The 17,578-nt window shown below is 54.0% G+C and overlaps 1 protein-coding gene across 1 annotated transcript in view; it reads right to left on the bottom strand.

Annotated features, from left to right (window-relative positions):
* The window catches only part of TSPAN9 (tetraspanin 9), a 192,834-nt gene that overhangs the window by 133,319 nt on the left and 41,937 nt on the right, over window positions 1–17,578 (bottom strand). The window lies entirely within an intron of this gene.

The raw sequence follows: 17,578 nt of genomic DNA, 5'->3' as shown, positions 1-17,578 counted from the left end.
AGGTCCATCCATGTGGCTGTGTGCGTGCTCAGTCGCTTCAGCTGTGTCTCACTCTTTGTGACTCCATGGACTGTATAGCCCGCCAGGCTCCTTTGTCCATGGGATTTCCCAGGCAAGAATATTGGTGGGTGGCCATTTCCTTCTCCCCCTCAGCCTCCTGCACAGCATCCCAAAACCCCTCCTGTGAACCCAGACACCCCCTCTCCCCAGGGCTTCCCTGTGACCTCCTCCAGCAAACCCTGAAACTCTCTGAGTCCTTACCCGACAGCCATCCAAATGTCCTTCTCGTCTTCCAAATAAAACCTCAAATTTCTTCTCAGCCCTGCACTGTGTACCTCAAACCTCCACTGGCTCACATGAGCAAGCTCACCCTCCCTTCTGTCCTTCCCAGGAACCTAGTATTTCCTTGTGTCATCACCCAGGGGACCTCAAGGAGCCATCTGCTCTCCCAGCCTAACCCCAAACCATCCCTACCTACATCCTCCCAGCGCAGACCCCAAGCTCCCCACTAACTTCCCATGCCTACAAACTTCCTCATTCCAAGTCCCCTCAGAATTCTTGAACTTTCCTTGAGCCTGCATCCTCAAAGTTAAGCCTGTTCTCAACTTCCCACATCAAGTCTGAGCCTGCAGCTTCTCCCAAGAAACCCCCAAAGTTTCTTCCCGGGATACGGGCAGGTTGGGATGCTGAGGGCAGCACTTCCCAACCAATCGGTGGCAAGTGCCAGGCCTTTCATTTCCGGTCCATCCTGGGCCCTTAGGTGGTCATGCTCGGGAGGGACAATCCCAGCTTTCACCCCTGGAGAACCGCCTGAAGATTCCAGCAACATCCAAACTGGCCGATGCCCTGCTCCACAAGACAAGTCCTTCAGCTGCAAGGAAAGGTCCCAAAGAACCTATTTGGTTCCAGCCACCAGGATCCATGACCCCCCTCACGCTTTCCCCGGGAAACGCCACACTACCCTAAGACGGCCACGTCAGCCACTGCAAATGGTTCCCTCTATTTTTACATTTTCTTATTTTTATTTATTTATTTGGTCCCGCCGCACAGCTTGTGGGATCTTAATTCCAGGACCAGGGATGGAACCCAGACCCTTGGCAGTGAGAGTGCAGAGTCCCAACCACTGGTAGCCTGTTAGGCGCTCAGTCACGTTCGACTCCTCGCAACCCCATGGACTGTAGCCCACCAGGCTCTTCTGGCCACGGGGATCTCCCAGGCAAGAATACTAGAGTGGGTTGCCAGTTTCTTCTTCAGAGGATCTTCCTGACCCAAGGATCAGGCCTGGGTCTCCTGCATTGCAGGCATATTTTTTACCATCTGAGGACCCCCAGGGAAGCCCCACTGCAAACATCTCTGAATATGAACTTTCTACTCTGGACTTAGTCACCATCGTCAGCGCTGGCCCACAGGCCCCACTTTAAGTAGCACTGGTCTAGACGATCATTCCCTCTTAGACTGTCCTGGTGGAGGCCCCGAGAGGCCCTTCCACAGCCCAAACGAGTCACTTCCCCAGGTGTGGCTAGCCAAGAAGCAGGTGGTCCAGGGCAGATGTCCACGGGACCAGCTAGAATCCACTGTACCCTTGCTTCTGGGGAGATGCAGGTACAACAGTCTGAGCCTGGTGGGTCGGCCTGGGGATTGGAGGGTCACCCCCTGCAGAGGGAGAATTAAATCCACCCGGGGCTGTGGCAGGCCCTGAGGCTCAGACCCTGTCCAGGGATGTCAAGAGAGGCAGGCCAGAGAGAGTCCACTGTCCGCAGGTTGTCCCGTGACACAAGCTGGGGCCCCCAGGAGGAAGCCCCTCCCACTGCAGGGTGGGGGACACTGTGGGGCAGGCTGAGCTCAACTGCCCAGCAGAAGAGGGAAGGTGCGAACAGAGAAGGGAAATCTAATTACAACCAGTTCCTGCCCCACCACCTGCTAGAAACCACAGCTCGCCCAGGACTTGGACGGAAGGATCTCTAACGACATGGCCCAAGCGCCTCTCCCCCCACAGCCGCCGGATAAAGGGAGGGGCCAGCTGAGCCTCCTCCACCCTGAGCAACCCCCCCACAAGAAAGAGACTCCTGGAGCTGAAACCCGAGCAGATGCCAAGGGGCAGTGGGAGGCGATTTACAGCCGGGAAACTGAGCACTCCGGCCAGATGTGGGCCTCGGGGAGGGCAGGAGGGGCTCAAACGCACGTGTGCACGGAACGGGGTGCAGAGGCCTGGGGCGCCGGACTCTGGTGGGGCGGGGGTCCAGCTCTGCCTGCCCAGAGAGCGGGGGAGGGGGCTGAGGGCCTGCAGGGCTGGAGGATTGGATCAGGGTCAGCACTGGAGGGGGCGGGCAGGCAGGCATGAGAGGCATGGAGGGATGAGAAGCAAAGGGAAAAAGGTAGATGGAGCAAAGTAGAAGAAGCAGCCAGGAGTGATGAGCCCAGGGCAGGGGCCCCCAGGAGCGCACAGCAGGCTGGACGCTGAGGCCTCTGCCCTCTGGCCAATCGGCCCCTGGACGGCCCCTAAATCCCAAGACTACAGGAGGCGCTGTGGGGGAACCAACCAGAGTCAAGGCTGCCTTTGCTTCTCCAACCCCAGACAGAGCCAGGTCTTCCTCCACCCTGGCCTGGCTGATGTGCCAGGCCCCCCAGGACCCTGCCACACCCACCAACCCCCTCAACAGGTGGAGGGGCTGCCCCAGGGTGGGAGCAGGATGGAAATTCACTCCATCAAGTGCGAGCTGGACAGAGTCCACTCTCCAGAGTGGGATGTGCTGGGAACTGCCCACTGCCCACCTGCAGATGGCAGGTGGACTCCAGGACACGAGCAGAAAGCCAAGGCCCAGAGAGGGCAAGGGCCCAACCCAGATCACACAGCAGCTGGCAGGGAAGCAGACCCTAGACCCCTGACTCCCAGCTCCATGATCTCTCCGGTCCCTGCCTTCCTCTGGGCCCCAGTTCAAGGAAACAAATCTGTCCCCTTTTTCAGAGCATCGGGGGTTGGGGGGGGGTGAGGGGGAAGGAGCGGGTGGGAGGAGGAGGGAGGAAGCCAGACCTCTAAAGAGCTGAATGCAGAAATCCATGTGACAAGGGTGGAATTATTTCCCCTGGAAAAAAATTAATAAAAGGCGCTCCCTTAGCAGACCCCAGGAGTCCTGGGCTGGAAGCTGACATAATATGGAGAGGAGAGGCCCCCCTCCCCACCACCAGCAAGCCCCGCCAAGAGACAAGGGGAGGCTGCAGCTGGAGCTGCGGGAGAGGCCACACCCACCGAGCAGGGTGCTGGGGTCCCGATCCCCGGCAGCAGAAGCCTCTGGACTGGCAGCCCAGGGGCTGACAATCACGTCAGACCAAACCTGGGCATGTCAGGGCATCAAGGGGGCGGTGTCTCCTGGCAGAACCCACAGAGTGGGAGCCCAGACAGGAGGTGGGAGGCAGGAGGCGGTGCTCTGGAGAGCTGGGGTTAAGACAGCGACTGGGTCCTCCCTCGAGGAGTAGTGGGGACCCAGGGGACCTTGGGTGGGCCCCATCTCCCCATCAGCGCCCGTCACTCAGTTGCTATAGTTCTGATAAAGCTGACTGGGACATAACAGCCCCACACCTGCACCCAGAGAGATCAGGGGAGGTGGGGGAGGAGGACCAGGATTGGGAGAAGATTCAACCTGGAGCGGAGAAAAGACAAGAAGGAGCCAGAGCCGCCCCCACTGCTGCCCTGAGGTTGGCAAGGGCTGCGCTGAGCAAAGCCCAACCGGAAAGGGGTCCCAGCAAGGCCCCCTGGCTTCAGATGAGCCCAGAGCAAGGCTGAGAGCGCAAAAAACCAACAGGAAGTTGATTCCAGCACAAGAACACCCCTCCTGGCCCAGGCCCTCATGGCAGGATGCCAGCGGAAGTTCTGGCAGCTCCACAGTCCAAAGTGTGAGTCAGGACCGTATCCCCATCAACCTGCCCTCCACCCCATACAATGGGTGGGATGCTTGGAGAAGGCGGCAGGGCACAGTGGCCAGGCAGCGCCCCCCCCCACACACACACCTCATCTGCACCCCCTCCTCCAGTCCCTGTTCCCAACAGGTTGGGCTCCCTCTAAGAAAGGCGCTGGCTGGGGCTGCAAGGTAACAGGACAAGTGTCCTGACAGCCATCCCACTCGAGCGAATCTTCCCAATCCCACATCCTCCCTGCCGCCCAACATACAAGGTGCTTCACTACAAAAAGAAACAACAGCTTGTGCAACGCAGTGTGTTCAAACCAAAAGGCCCCTGGGCTTGGAATCTGGTGCATGGGGCAAGCATCCTGCCTTTTTTTTTTTTTTTTTTTTTTGCAGCTTTTGAGATCTTAGTTCTTCAACCAGGAATCGAACCCAGGTCCATAGCAGTGAAATCGTGGAGTCCTAAGCACTGGACCACCAAGGAAATCCCTGGCAGTCTGTATCTGAAGGGCATGCCCTTCCCTTCTCTGGGCCTCTCAACTGTAAAAGGAGACAGCCCCGTACCCGACACGAGGCCACTGGGAAGACTGAGGGAGTGGACGCGGTCAAGTGAAGTGCTCAGTGCACAGCCACCATCAGCAGCCTGTGACTCACACTGGAACCAGTCTCAGAGCTGCGGCCTGACCCAAAGCCAGCCGCAGGTGAGGGGGGCATGTGAGCCAGGAGGAGTGGAGCAGAACCCCTTCATCCCCCCGCCAGAGTGCTACATGGACCAGTGTTTGTATGGCACATGTCCTGGCCTGTGCTGTGTCCACCACACACACCACCACAGCATCCGGCCACAGGAGCACAGATTCCACTTGGGGGACTCTGCCAGGAGCAGCTAGAATTCCTCAGTGACCCTGGATCTCAGCTTCCAGTTGCTCTGAGGCACTAACCCACAGCCTGGGATGTAGGACAAAATGAAAGTGACAGTCACTCAGCTGTGTCCAACTCTTTGTGACCCCATGGACCGTAGCCTGCCAGGCTCCTCTGTCCAGGGGATTCTCTAGGCAAGAATACTGGAGTGGGTTGTCATTCCCTTCTCCGGGGGATCTTCCCAACCCAGGGATCAAACCCAGGTCTCCTGCATTGCAGGCAGATTTTTTACCATCCGAGGCACTAGGGAAGCCCTAGGGACATAGGACAATTCTTTCCCAAGTGGGAGCACTGAGAAGCCACCTCCTGTCACTGGGCTGTCTGAGCTGAAATGGTCACTTCTCAGGAACGTGTGCGGGAGAGCCAGCTGCCTCGGCTTCACCCTGGAACCGGTGAGACGGGGAATCAGAGAGTCCCTGTGCCAGCCCAGAAGCGATGCCAATCCACCCCAGAGCAAAGGGCTTAACCTAAAAGCCACGTGGAAGACAAATTGACAGGTTTCCTGCTGCCATCTAGTGGCCAAAATACACAAGAGTGGGCAACGAGCCAGAAGGCCACCAGCAGGTCTCGGTGACCAATGGTCAGCCCTGAACGCCTGGACGAGAGGGAAGGACCAGCTCTGGGAGGCAGATCCAGCAGAAAGGGCTGGGGAAGAAGTACGGTTCATTCTCCACAGAAGAAATAAAAATGGTGTTGCAACTCCGGCCAAGGCACTGCCCAGGCCGAGAACGAACAGGCAGAAAGGAGCTGGACCTGAGCCCAGGACCTCCCTGTGTGCCTGTCCTCCCTCCCCCTGGGCCCGGGCAGCCTGCACTCTGGTCACACTCGTCTCTGCAGCCCCAGCTCTGCCAGGCTCCTCGTCATGAGGCTCCCTCCCCTCTCTGCTACAGGCGGACAGTCTGCCGTGCGAAGATTCCCCCACTGCACGCATCACCCCCGGTTCATGCTTCCACACTGGACAGTGGCCACTGGACTGTATGTCCACCTCTCCCACTGGATACAGCCCCGCCTGCTCCCCGCCCCCCAGCTCTCAGCAGTCACATCTACAGGGCGGCAGAGCCAAACTGCACCTCAGCCCCAAACACTTCTCTCCCTCCCTCCTGCAAGATGCGGGGCCGGCCCCAAACCTGCCAGGCCAAGTCCAGGGCCCTGTCCCTAAATCTCCCTCCGTTCCTCTAAAAGGCCCATCTGTCTGCCAGCCTGTGAGCCTCCTGCCTCGGGGACCCCGCACCTGGAAGCTGCAGCCCCAAGCAGAAGCGGGCACCCAGATACCAGGCTGGGCGTCAGATGAACAGAGCACCAGCCGGAATCAGGAGACTGGGCTCCAGTCTCGACTGGCCCTTAACTGACTGCATGACACGCCTGGAGAGTTGCTTCTTACAGCTTTACGATGTCCTTATTTGTAGCATGAAGGATCATTTCTTGGGTCTCTTTTGCATCAAAAAACTCCATGACACTAATTCATACTCATGTGTCAAGAACGAGTAATTTAACTGTACGACTGTTCCCAAGAGCCCATGAGACCCTCAGCCTAAGCGGAGAGGGGAGCCTCAGCCCACCACCCATTCATTCTTAAAATACAAACACACTGAGCACCCGGGCGCTGGCGTGGGGATCACTATTTTTAGCGCTGTGACCTGCTTAGCTCTGCTCTGGCCACAGGGAAAAAGGCCAACGAGGAAGGTCAAGGACCGATGCTGAGCTGACGCAGGCAAAGCGGGGGAAGGAACGCGGTCCCCGGGCCTGGCGCTCAGCAGGGACCGCAAGCCAAGCTTCACACCGCACCTTCGAGGCCATGTTTCAGTGCTAACCCCTCACGACAAGCTAGGCCTTGACTGTGTTATAATTGAAGAGACTGGGGCCCAGGGAGTCACCTACATTCGCCCAGAGGGACACAGGCAGTGAGTGCGGAGCGGGGACTGACCCAGGGCAGCTGCGGCTCTGACTCTGTGACGGAGACCAACATAAATGGCAGGGCCTTGTCTGGCCCTCGGTCCATCCGTTTTCCTGGTGTCTGCCTCCTAAGAGCCTTCGCCCTCCTCACTCAAGGTTTTCCCTCCCAGCCCCCTCACTCAAGCCCCACCTGGGGAGGAAAATTCCAACTGCTGTCTGGCTTTTAAGAAGCATCTCTCCGGTGCACATCTGAACCCTTTCTCTTTGATGCACTCAGCCTAACGGTGCTATTTATCCTGCATGTGTGCTGAGTGTTCAGTCAGTCGGGTCCAACTCTTCTGCAACCCCATGGACTGTAGCCCACCAGGCTCCTCTGTGCATGGGATTCTCCAGGCAAGAATCCTGGAGTGGGTTGCCATGCCCTTCTCCAGGGGATCTTTCCAACCCAGGGGTCGAACCTGAGTCTCTTACATTTCCTGCACTGGCAGGCAGGTTCTTTAACCACTAGCACCACCTCAGAAGCCCTATTTATTCTGGAGCTGCCCTTAGATGTGAAAAAATGAACGCACCAGAAGGAAAGGCCTTGGAGGATCCACAGTCCACACCAGGTTTTACCTGCGTTCCCCCTGGGAAGGGAACTGGGGTGGGGGGTGGGCTTGGAGATGGGGCCTCTCACATTTTACTCGATTACTCTGTTATTTTATTTTTGCAGCAAACCAAATTTTCATATACTAACCAAGTCATCATTTAAAGGAAACGCTCTGTGCACACAGATCAATGGCAGACGACCACACCCTGCACTTTCGAGAAAAGAGCCCGAGGCAGAGGCAGGCAGGCCAGGTCTCACCAGACAGGCCCTAGAGCAGGAAGTGATCCTAGTCTTTCCAGGATGGGCCGGGTCTCTAATTCAGAGGCAGATGCGGGAGTGGTTTCTGGAACACAGGCACAAACTCTCTGCCCCCCAAAATACCTCCTCCATCTGCTCAGTCATGCCTGAAATTCCATCACCAAGGGGCAGTCTTTGATTCCTCGGTCAGAAATAGGCCTGAAACTGTAAACCCACCCCGGAGATGCAAAACGGCGCCTTCAAGTCACACTTAGAGGGAACGAGGTTCCTGGACTTGAGGAAGCCAGGCTCTTAGGAGGCTCTCAGAATAATCCCACGGACAAGAGGGGGATGCTCGGGCTGGGGGCTGTCATGGCCGGACGGATTAGTCACTGCCCACAGACGAGGGGGCGGGGGAGTTGTGTGCCAGGCTGTCCTCACCCCGACCAGGCTGGAAGAGAGAGCCAGGGGCCCAAAAGTGAGAAGGATGAGGCGGAAACAGCTGGGACCAGCTGGGAGGAAAGAGTCAGAACCTGAGGGGCCTCAGGAGCTGGAGCAAAGGATGGCGCCATTCAGAGGGGACTGGGGAGAGAGAGCAGCGCTTCTAGTGAAGTGGAACCTCCATCCCCATAGAGGTCCGCCCTGGGATCTGAGGGCTGTGAACAGGGACGAGACTAATGAGGCCACGCTTGGAAAACCATGAACAGAACGGTCTCAGGAAGACCTAGGAACTGGGTCAAGAGAAAGTGGGAATGTTAAAACTGAAGGAGAATGCTCGATGTCGTTAGCCATCAGGGAAACGCAAATTGAAACCACCGCCAGCTACCACTTCACACCCATGGGGACGGTCATAATTTTTTTTTTTTTTTTGGATGGAAAATAACAAGTGTTGGCGAGGATGTAGAGAAACTGGAGCCCTCTTACAGTGCTGGTGGGAATATAAAATGGTGTGGCCACTGTGGAATATAGCTTGGCAGAGCCTCAAAATGTGAAACATAGAATTACCACATGATCCAGCAATTCCACTCCGAGGCATATACCCAAAGGAATTGAAAACAGGTGTCCAAACAAAATCTGTGCATGTATGTTCACAGCAGCTCTATTCACAATAGTCAAAAGATGGAAATGACCCAGACGTCCATCAACAGACGAACAGATAAACAAAATATGGTATATACATGCCACGGAATATTATTCAAGCCATAAAAAGGAATGAAATACTGATACATGCTACCACGTCAGTGAATCTTGAGAACATTATGCTAATGGTTGAAATAAGCCAGACACAGAAGGCTGTATATTGTATGGTTTTATTTATAGAAAACGTCCAGAATAGGCAAATCCATAGACAGGAATCAGATGAGTGGTTGCCAGGGGCTGGGTTTCAGGGGCACTAGGGGTGATGGCTAAAGGGTGCAAGGTTTCTTCTATTTGGGGGTGATGAAAAAATCGAGGAACTAGGTATGGGTGATGGCTGCAAGATGACGTGAATGCCCTTAATGCCAATGAACTGGACACTTCAAAATGGTTAAAATGGTAAATTTTATCTCATGTGTATTACACTGCAGTCTTTTTAAAAGGTTTAAGAAATGGAGAGGACTTTGGGAAGGACATGACACCTGACGTCAAACCCCCGAGGGTGTGTCCAGAAGAGGTCAGGAAGCTTGTTCTGTGGGTTCCCAGAGTCAGGACCCTCAGGACATCAACCCCAGGAGGGGGCTCACATTCCCCACACGAGGCTCATGGTGTCACCAGCACCTGATGTTGCTGACACCCCCATTTCCAGGTGGACAAACTGAGGACCCCAGCCACGCAGTGATGGGGGGCAGGGCAACCATGTGGTCAGCCGTCAACGCAGAGCACGCTGTAGCTTCACCCAGGCTTAATCGAAGCCCACTGTCCCCTTCTTTTTTCCTTTAATATTTACTTGTCTGAGCCAGGTCTTTTTTAGTTGCAGTGTGTGGGCTCTAGTCCCCTGATCAGGGAGTCCCTGACCCAAGACCTTGGCAGTGGGCGTGCGTGGTCTTAGCCACTGGGCCACCAAAGAAGTCCCCTCCAGTGTCCCCCTGAGCTCTGGCCACCTCCTCAGCCTCCCTTTGCCTCAGTTTCCTGCCCTGTGAACACAGGCATGACATCATCACTAGGCTCGGAGACTGCTGGGACGAGCTGGCAAGCCTGGGAACACGCCCGCAGCTCCAGGCACAGAGGGGCTCCATACAATTCGGCTCCTTTTTTTACCCCAAAGTGGAGAAAATGACAAAGACAGAACAAACTATCTCAGCAGGGAGAGAGCTCCAGGTCAGAGGAAGTAAGGAAAAGCAAAGGCATCACTCGGCCATAATCGTATCAGGTGCGGACGGGCCAGACTTGAGCTTCCACCCTTGAACCTGGCAGGGCCACAGTTTGAGACCCTCCCCAGAGTGGGCTCCACCAGAGGAATGCACAAGTGTGCTCAGTCGTGTCTGACTCTCTGCGACCCCAAGGACTGTAGCCACCCAGGCTCCTCTGTCCATGGGATTTCCCAGGCAAGAATACCGGAGTGGGTTGCCATTCCTCCTCCAGGGGATATTCCCAACCCAGGGATTGAACCCATGCCTCCTGCATCTCCTGCACTGCAGGCAGATTCTTTACCACTGAGCCACCTGGGACGCCCCCACCAGAGGAGAGAGGGGGCAATGAAAGGATGCAGGGACCCAGCGGGGGCGGAGGAGGGGGTGTGTATCAGCACTGCCACAAAAAGAAAAGGTGGAGAGAAACGAATGGCTGGAAACAACAAAAATAAAGTTTGCCAATAAAAATAGCAGTAGCTTACGTTTTTAGAGCATCCCATGTGTGCCAGACGCCACGCTAGGCATTTCACACAGATTATCTCACAGAGGCCTCACATCTCTGTAGGCACATGCTATTATTATCTCATCTCACTGGTGAGGAAGCTGAAGCTGAGGTCAAGAAGCATGCTCAAGGTCACACAGGTGCCACCGAGCCACGGGCCAGTCCTGAGAGCTGGCCCGGAGAAGCCCATCACCAAAGGGCGACCCCCTTCAGATACAGAGCGCCAGTTCCTGCCCTCTGCTTTTAGGCAGAAGCCTCCCCACCCCAAGCAGAAAATCAGCACAGAGCCCAGAACCTTCTCCCCACCCCCCCCCACGCGAGAAACCTGAAGCCAGAAGCCAGCATAAGAAGAAATTGTGAGAAGATCCAGTAAATATTTAGGAAAAATTTAAGAAAAGAAAAAAAGAGAGAACTGTTTTCACCAGCTCCATCAACTTCAGGAGAACACAGGCGGCTTTTAGAGGTTGTAAACGCTGGTGTGCGGGCTCCGCCGGGCCAGCGGGGCTCAGGTTTCCTGAGCTGGCGGGCAGGCCGGCCACAGGGACACAGCTGACAAGCTGCGGTGGCCTGGGGCAGTGACCATCCCAGCCATCCCAGCAGGATGCCCTTCAGGAGCCCAGAAGTCCGTGTGATGTCCAAGTTCACCCGGAGGACCAGCGACCCCGCAGGCAAGAGGATGCCAAGGAGGTATCCAAGACAACCAGGGACCACCTGAGTGGGAATGGAGGGCATGCGGGGGACAGGTAGGGACCAGCGGAAAGTGGGCTCTCACTCTTTCTGGTTCTGAATAGCTCCCCGCTCTGACCCTTGGGACTCCAGTACATATCAGGACTGGAGGGGGGTTTAGTATTTAAGGGAATACAGAGATCCAGCTTCTTTTTTTTTTGTTTACATAGAATATTTTTTTATTTTTAATTGGAGGATAATTGCTTTACAATGTTGTGCTAGTTTCTACTGTACAACAACATGAATCAGCTGTAAGTATGTATCTATCCCCTCCCTCCTGAGCCTCCCATCCCTGTTCTCCCATCCCACCCCTCTAGGTCAACACAGAGCACTGAGCTGAGCTCGCCTTGCTGTTCAGCAGCTTCCCAGCAGCTGTCTGGTTTACACATGGTAGTGTATTTATGTCCACGCTACAGAGTTCTAGTTCTGAATGATGAATAAGTTCTAGAAATGGACAGTGGTGATGGCTGCACAAGAATGTGGAGGCGCTTAATGCCACTTGTGAAGGTGAATTTTATGGGTCAACTTGACCGGCTCAGGGGTGCCTAGATTAAACTCTATTTCTGGATGAGGGAGTTTCAGGTGAGGTCAGCACCTGCACCAGTGGACCAGGTAAAGTAGGGGGCCCTCCCCAACATGCGTGGACATCATCCCACCCACGGAGGGCCCAAATAGGACAAAAGGAGGAGGAAGGAGGGACTCGCCCCTCTTTGCTTGCCTCAGTATTTGAGCTGGGCCATCCCAGTTCATTTCCTGTCCTTGGACGAAGAACTATACCATTGGCTGCCCTGGTTCTCAGGCCTTTGGAACTCAGAATTTCACCACCTAGGTCTCTGGCTAGCAGATGGCAGATGGTAGGCCCTCTCAGCTGCCATAATCATGTGGACCAATCCCCCAAAATAAATATATAGTGTAAGCTGCTCAGTCGTGTCAGACTTTTTGCGACCCCCATGGACTGTATTCTAGGGAATTCTCCAGGCCAGAATACTGGAGTGGGTTGCCATTCCCTTCTCCAGGGGATCTTCCTGACCCGGGGATCGAACCCAGGTCTCCTGCATTACAGGAGGATTCTTAACCACCTGAGCTACCAGGGAAGCCCATAAGTATATGTCACATATAAATCTGCTTCCCTGGTGGCTCAGATGGTAAAGAATCATCTGCAATCCAGGAGACCTGGGTTCGATCCCCGGGTCAGGAAGATCCCCTGGAGAAAGAAATGGCAACCCACTCCAGTATTCTTGCCTGGAAAATGCCTTGGACAGAGGAGCCTGGTGGGATGCAGTCCCTGGGGATGCAAACAGTTGAATACAACTGAGTGACTAACATGCTCACTTTCACATGTAAAATCACCACGCTAGTGGGCCGGGATCTAAATCTCTCTGATCCAAAATCTGTCTTCTTAACTGCAACAGGAGACCACTGTCTTTGTCCGCCTGAACACAAGCTCACAGGGCGTCTCACTGCTGGGAACAAAGGTTGCCGCAAAGGCCAGTATTTATCCAAACGACACATGCAGGGTCTTCAATGCCACGTGATACACCACATTCTGATCAATATCCACAAAACACAAGCACAAAGGCCGTTCTGAGCCAGGACCGTAGGTGTTCTCTGGGCTCGTGTGGCGGTCAAGTTCAATCGTATCATCGGCCACAGAAATGCCAGCAGAACTGCAAGCTTCCCATCTTCACGCCTGAGTGAAACCTGGCCCGACCGGTATTACCTAACAGGCCGTGGCAGCGAGGCTTCATCTTAAATTGGGCTTTCAGAGCCCATTTGGAAGGCCTGAGCAGAAAATTCTTCTATCTGACAAAGACCATCTGAACTGCAGAGAAGAAAAATCAACCGGGATCACATGAAAGGAACTTCAATTAAGCTTTTCTTTCAGAGGGAGACGCAGAAAATGCCTCCTTGTCAGAACACGCAGGAAACACGACAGAGAAAAAGAATGCATACTTTTAAAATCATCCTTCAGTTGTAAATTTACAGCCAATTCAGGGAGAACACTGGAGGGACAGACTGTGATGGAGAAGGAAAGAAGGAATGGGGACCCAGGGCAGAGGTTCCACTCCCCGGGAGCTCACCCCACGCTCTGCTCAGGGAAAGTGCTGGAGACCTGGGGTCACAGGCAGGAGGGTCTTATCTGTTTCATAAGCACCCCGAAGTCCCTGGACACCCAAGACCTTTTTATTGTTACTATAGGTTACTAAAGAAAAAAATTTTAAGTCTCTATTGACTTTGTTACAATATTGCTTCTGTTTTTTGGGCCCCAGGCATGTGGGATCCTAGCTCCCCAACCAGGGATGGAACCTGCACCCCCTACACTGGAAGGCAAAGTGTTAACCCCTGGACCACCAGGGAAATCCCTGAAGAAATTTTAGAAATCACAGAAGAACATAAAACAGGAAATAAAAATCACTAACAATCACTACCATCATTAAGATTTTTGGTGTATTTTCTCTACTCTGTTTTTCTTCATCTTGCAAAAGGATTGGAATTTATAGAATATGCAGTTTTACATCTTATAGTATTTGCTTGATAGTTTGCCATAAGTATTATCTAGAATCACTATATATAATTTTTGAAGACTCAATGTTTCTTTTTCTTTTTTTTGGCTGCACCATGCAGCAAACAGGATCTTAGTTCTCTGGTGGTGGTTTAGTTGCTAAGTCATGCCCAACTCTTGCAATCCCATGGACTATAGCCCACCAGGCTCCTCTGTCCATGGCATTTTCCAGGTAAGAATACTGGAGTGGGTTGCCATTTCCTCCTCCAGGGGATCTTCCTGATCTGGGGCTCGAACCTGGGTCTCCTGTGCTGCAGGTGGTCTCCAGGATTGCAGGCAGATTCTTTACTGACTGAGACATCAGGGAAGCCGTTAGTTCTCTGACCAGGAGTCAAACACGCACCCCCTCCTGCATTGCAAATACAAAGTCTTAACCACTAGACTACAAGGGAAGTCCCAAAGGTATGTTTTTTTTTTTTTAAAAAAGGCTGTACTGTATCAAAATTTACAAACTAAACATCTATTGCTGATAATTTGGTATGTTTCCAATTTTTTACTATTGTAAGTAACATTACAAAGAAGATATATATGTATATACACATATGTATCTACGTCTATACATATACACTTGTATATGATTAGTTCCTTAGTATAAATTCTAAGGAACAGAATTACTGAGTCAGAGGGAAAGAATACATCTCAGGCTACTGATATAAATTTCTAACGAACTACTAAAAACAATTCTAAGTGACGTTGCATTTTTGCAACTCTAGACATAAACAGCATTTATGGGATTTCCCTGGTGATGCAGGGGATAAAACTCCACCTGCCAACGCAGGGGACAGGGGTTCAATCCCTGGTCTGGGAAGACCCCACATGCGGTGGAGTAATTAAGCCCGTGCACCACAAATACTGAGCCTGTGCTCTAGAGCCCGAGAGTCACAACTACTGAAGCCCAAGTAGCCCTAAAGTCTGTGCTCCGCAACAAGAGAAGCCACTGCAAAGCAACAAAAATCCAGAGCAGCCAAAAGAAATAAGTAAATAATTTTTTTTAAAGGAATTAAAACAAATACTCTTAGAGAGAGAAAGAGTCACTGGAAGAATTAATTTGGATAAGTCATGAAAAGTACCACTTAGCAACATGACAGGAACCTAGAAAACACTCAAAAAACAATAGCCTTTGTTTAAAAAAAATCATAATACACAATAACAAACCCACCAAAAAATTGCTTAATCCTCAATCCACTGGAGGAGATTAAAGAGTCCCACAGCTGTCTCTCTTGTCGGAAGCTCATCCAGGTCTTGGATGCTTGGGTAGAGACCCAGGGCCCCAGGGACTGCGCCAAACCCACAGAACCTCAAACCGGGGGTGAAGGAGGTCTGCCAAGGCTGGACTTGGAAAGGCAGGCGGGCAGCTGGTCAGCACGGAGCCTCAGCGGCTCTGAATCAGCTGTGCATGGAGAAGGAGGAAGACAAGCTACTGGGAAACCAAAGGGCAACAGCCACCCCAGCCAGGACGGGCCCTGGGACACCAAGAGTCAGCAGCGCCACGGTTCCCGGTGCCCCCGGCTCCTCCCGACCACGAGCCTGGAAGCAGGTGACCGGCACAGCACAGCTCCCAAACTGACCCTGACATATGTGCCATTGTCCACCAGCAGCACTGGGAGGTGAGTCAACAAGGCATTGTCTGACCGCTCTATCGAGAGGAAGCAGCTGGACAGACCGACACCAAGTGCAGGAAACCTCCACCTCCACCAAGGCTCCCCTTGGACCCTGCCCTGTGTGGGAGGCCCAGCATTAGCATCCTGCCTGCCTGTCCGCCCCACCTCCGGGGAACCCTGGCCAATCCTGCCGCACCCTCTGCCTGAGTTGACATCCTTACATTCTGCTCCCCTTTGCTTGGGAGCCAAAATATTGATACAAGCTCCTTACGCGGCATTTTGGCAACACTCATCGGGGTGGGGAGGTGGGTCTCCTGGGTTCAACCTACCAGTAAAGAGAAACCAAGGGGCAGAGAAACAAGCAGGGAAACAATAATCACCTTAATTTGAAAAGGACATGCCTGGTGGCAGGGAGGTGACTGTTTTTCTGCCTGAAAGGTGAGTAGCAAGCAGACACCAGCTCACCGCCACAACCCAGCCTGGGGCTGGGCATCAACCTCCCGGAGAAGGAGAATTCTTGCCAATTTCCTCATCTAGAGGCTGGACCGGGGGCTCTGAGGCGCCAACAAAGGAGCCCAGAGTCCCTGCCAGGTTTGGGAACAACTGGGAAGAGCAGCTGAGTGGTTCACATTTGACAGAGAGCCAGGCCTGCCTCCTGCCCTCATGCTGCGTAGCTGTTGGCCTAAGGCGTGAGGTGCTGCTCCTGCTGCTGCTGCTAAGTCTCTTCAGTCGTGTCCGACTCTGCGACCCCATAGACAGCAGCCCACCAGGCTCCCCCGTCCCTGGGATTCTCCAGGCAAGAACACTGAAGTGGGTTGCCATTTCCTTCTCCAAAGCATAAAAGTGAAGTGAAAACTGAAAGTGAAGTTGCTTTGTCATGTTTGACTCTTCTCGACCCCATGGACTGCAGCCCACCAGGCTCCTCCGTCCATGGGATTCTCCAGGCATGAGTACTGGAGTGGGGTGCCATTGCCTTCTCCGGCATGAGGTACAGCACACTTTAAATCAGGGCCTGCAACTCAAACCTGCAGACGCAGGCAGAACATGGGAATGAGCAAGTCCAGCCAGACACCCAGGCATGTCCCCAGCTGCATCAAGACCTGGATGGGTGGGGGGCAGGGGGTGTCAGGAAAGCACAGGCCCCACCCTGCTGTGATACCTGAGGCTCAGATGGAGCCAATAGTCGGCTCTGTGCCATTTGGGCTCCAGGCAATGGACCTCCTTTCATCTCTTTCAAGCCAGAACTCTCAAGTTTGTGAGATCTCTTCAGGGCTTCAAAGTTGGCTCTGAAAAATAGTAACATCACTGGGCCTGGATCTGACTTAGGGGCCAGATTATAACCTGGGCTCCCAAGGTTGGCTTTCTCATCTATAGTGAAAGTGAAAATGAAAGTTGCTCAGTTGTGTCTGACTCTTTGCCACCCCATGGACTTATATAGTCCATGGAATTCTCCAGGCCAGAATATTGGAAAGGGTAGCCTTTCCCTTCCCCAGGGGATCTTCCCAACCCAGGAATTGAACCAAGGTCTCCTGCATTGTGGGTGGATTCTTTACCAACTGAGCTATCAGGGATATATATCTGTATCCTCATAAGTGGGGGCAAATCTGAAAGCCTGGCGTGGCAGTGGGGTGGAGGATGAGATGGGGTCAGACCTGACCCCTGACCCACAGAAATCACCTGAAGAATGATGGGTATAAAGCAGGCAGAGTTGGAAGGGCCTTCGGGAGGAGCACCCCCAACCCGCTCAGTCTCTAAAGAGGAAACCTCCAGAGGCCCTGGCGGCAAGCCAAGACCCACAAACGAGCCAGTGGACAGAGAGGGGCTGGCCCCAGACCCTTGGGCTCCCACCATGTCCACAGAGACCCCAGGAGCCTCTGTCGTCTCATCTGGTTTGTCCCTGCTGGCTCTGTGACTGTCCCGCACGAGTTCAGCCGCATGAGTTCAGCCTCGGGACTGTGACAGGCGGCTGACCCCAGGCAAGGGTCCTGTGCTTGGCTCTGTTTCGCCCTCGGAGCACAGCCTCATCAAGGTGACCCGACCAGGTGACCGGAGGTTGCTCCCCACCCCCTGCAGCTCTGCTCACAGTGAATGGACGCTGTGGGCTGGCCCTGTGCCAAGCTCAGCCCCCAACCTCCCCCAGCCCTAGCTGTTGGCTAAGGGAAGAGGGCAGAGGGCGCAAAAGGGAGGGGGTGCCCTCAAAGGCACAGAGGCTGGGGCTCAGGGAAGGCAGGCAAAGGCCAGGGAGCAGGGCTGGGCCGGAGCGGGGCCTGGGGCAGCGGAGGAGAGAGGATGAGCGGATGGGATGGGGGTAGGAGGGGGC

The sequence above is a fragment of the Bos indicus x Bos taurus genome, chromosome 5, assembly GCF_003369695.1.
Source record: "Bos indicus x Bos taurus breed Angus x Brahman F1 hybrid chromosome 5, Bos_hybrid_MaternalHap_v2.0, whole genome shotgun sequence".
NCBI classification, from domain to species: Eukaryota; Metazoa; Chordata; class Mammalia; order Artiodactyla; family Bovidae; genus Bos; species Bos indicus x Bos taurus.
This window is presented reverse-complemented; position numbering and strand designations above follow the sequence as displayed.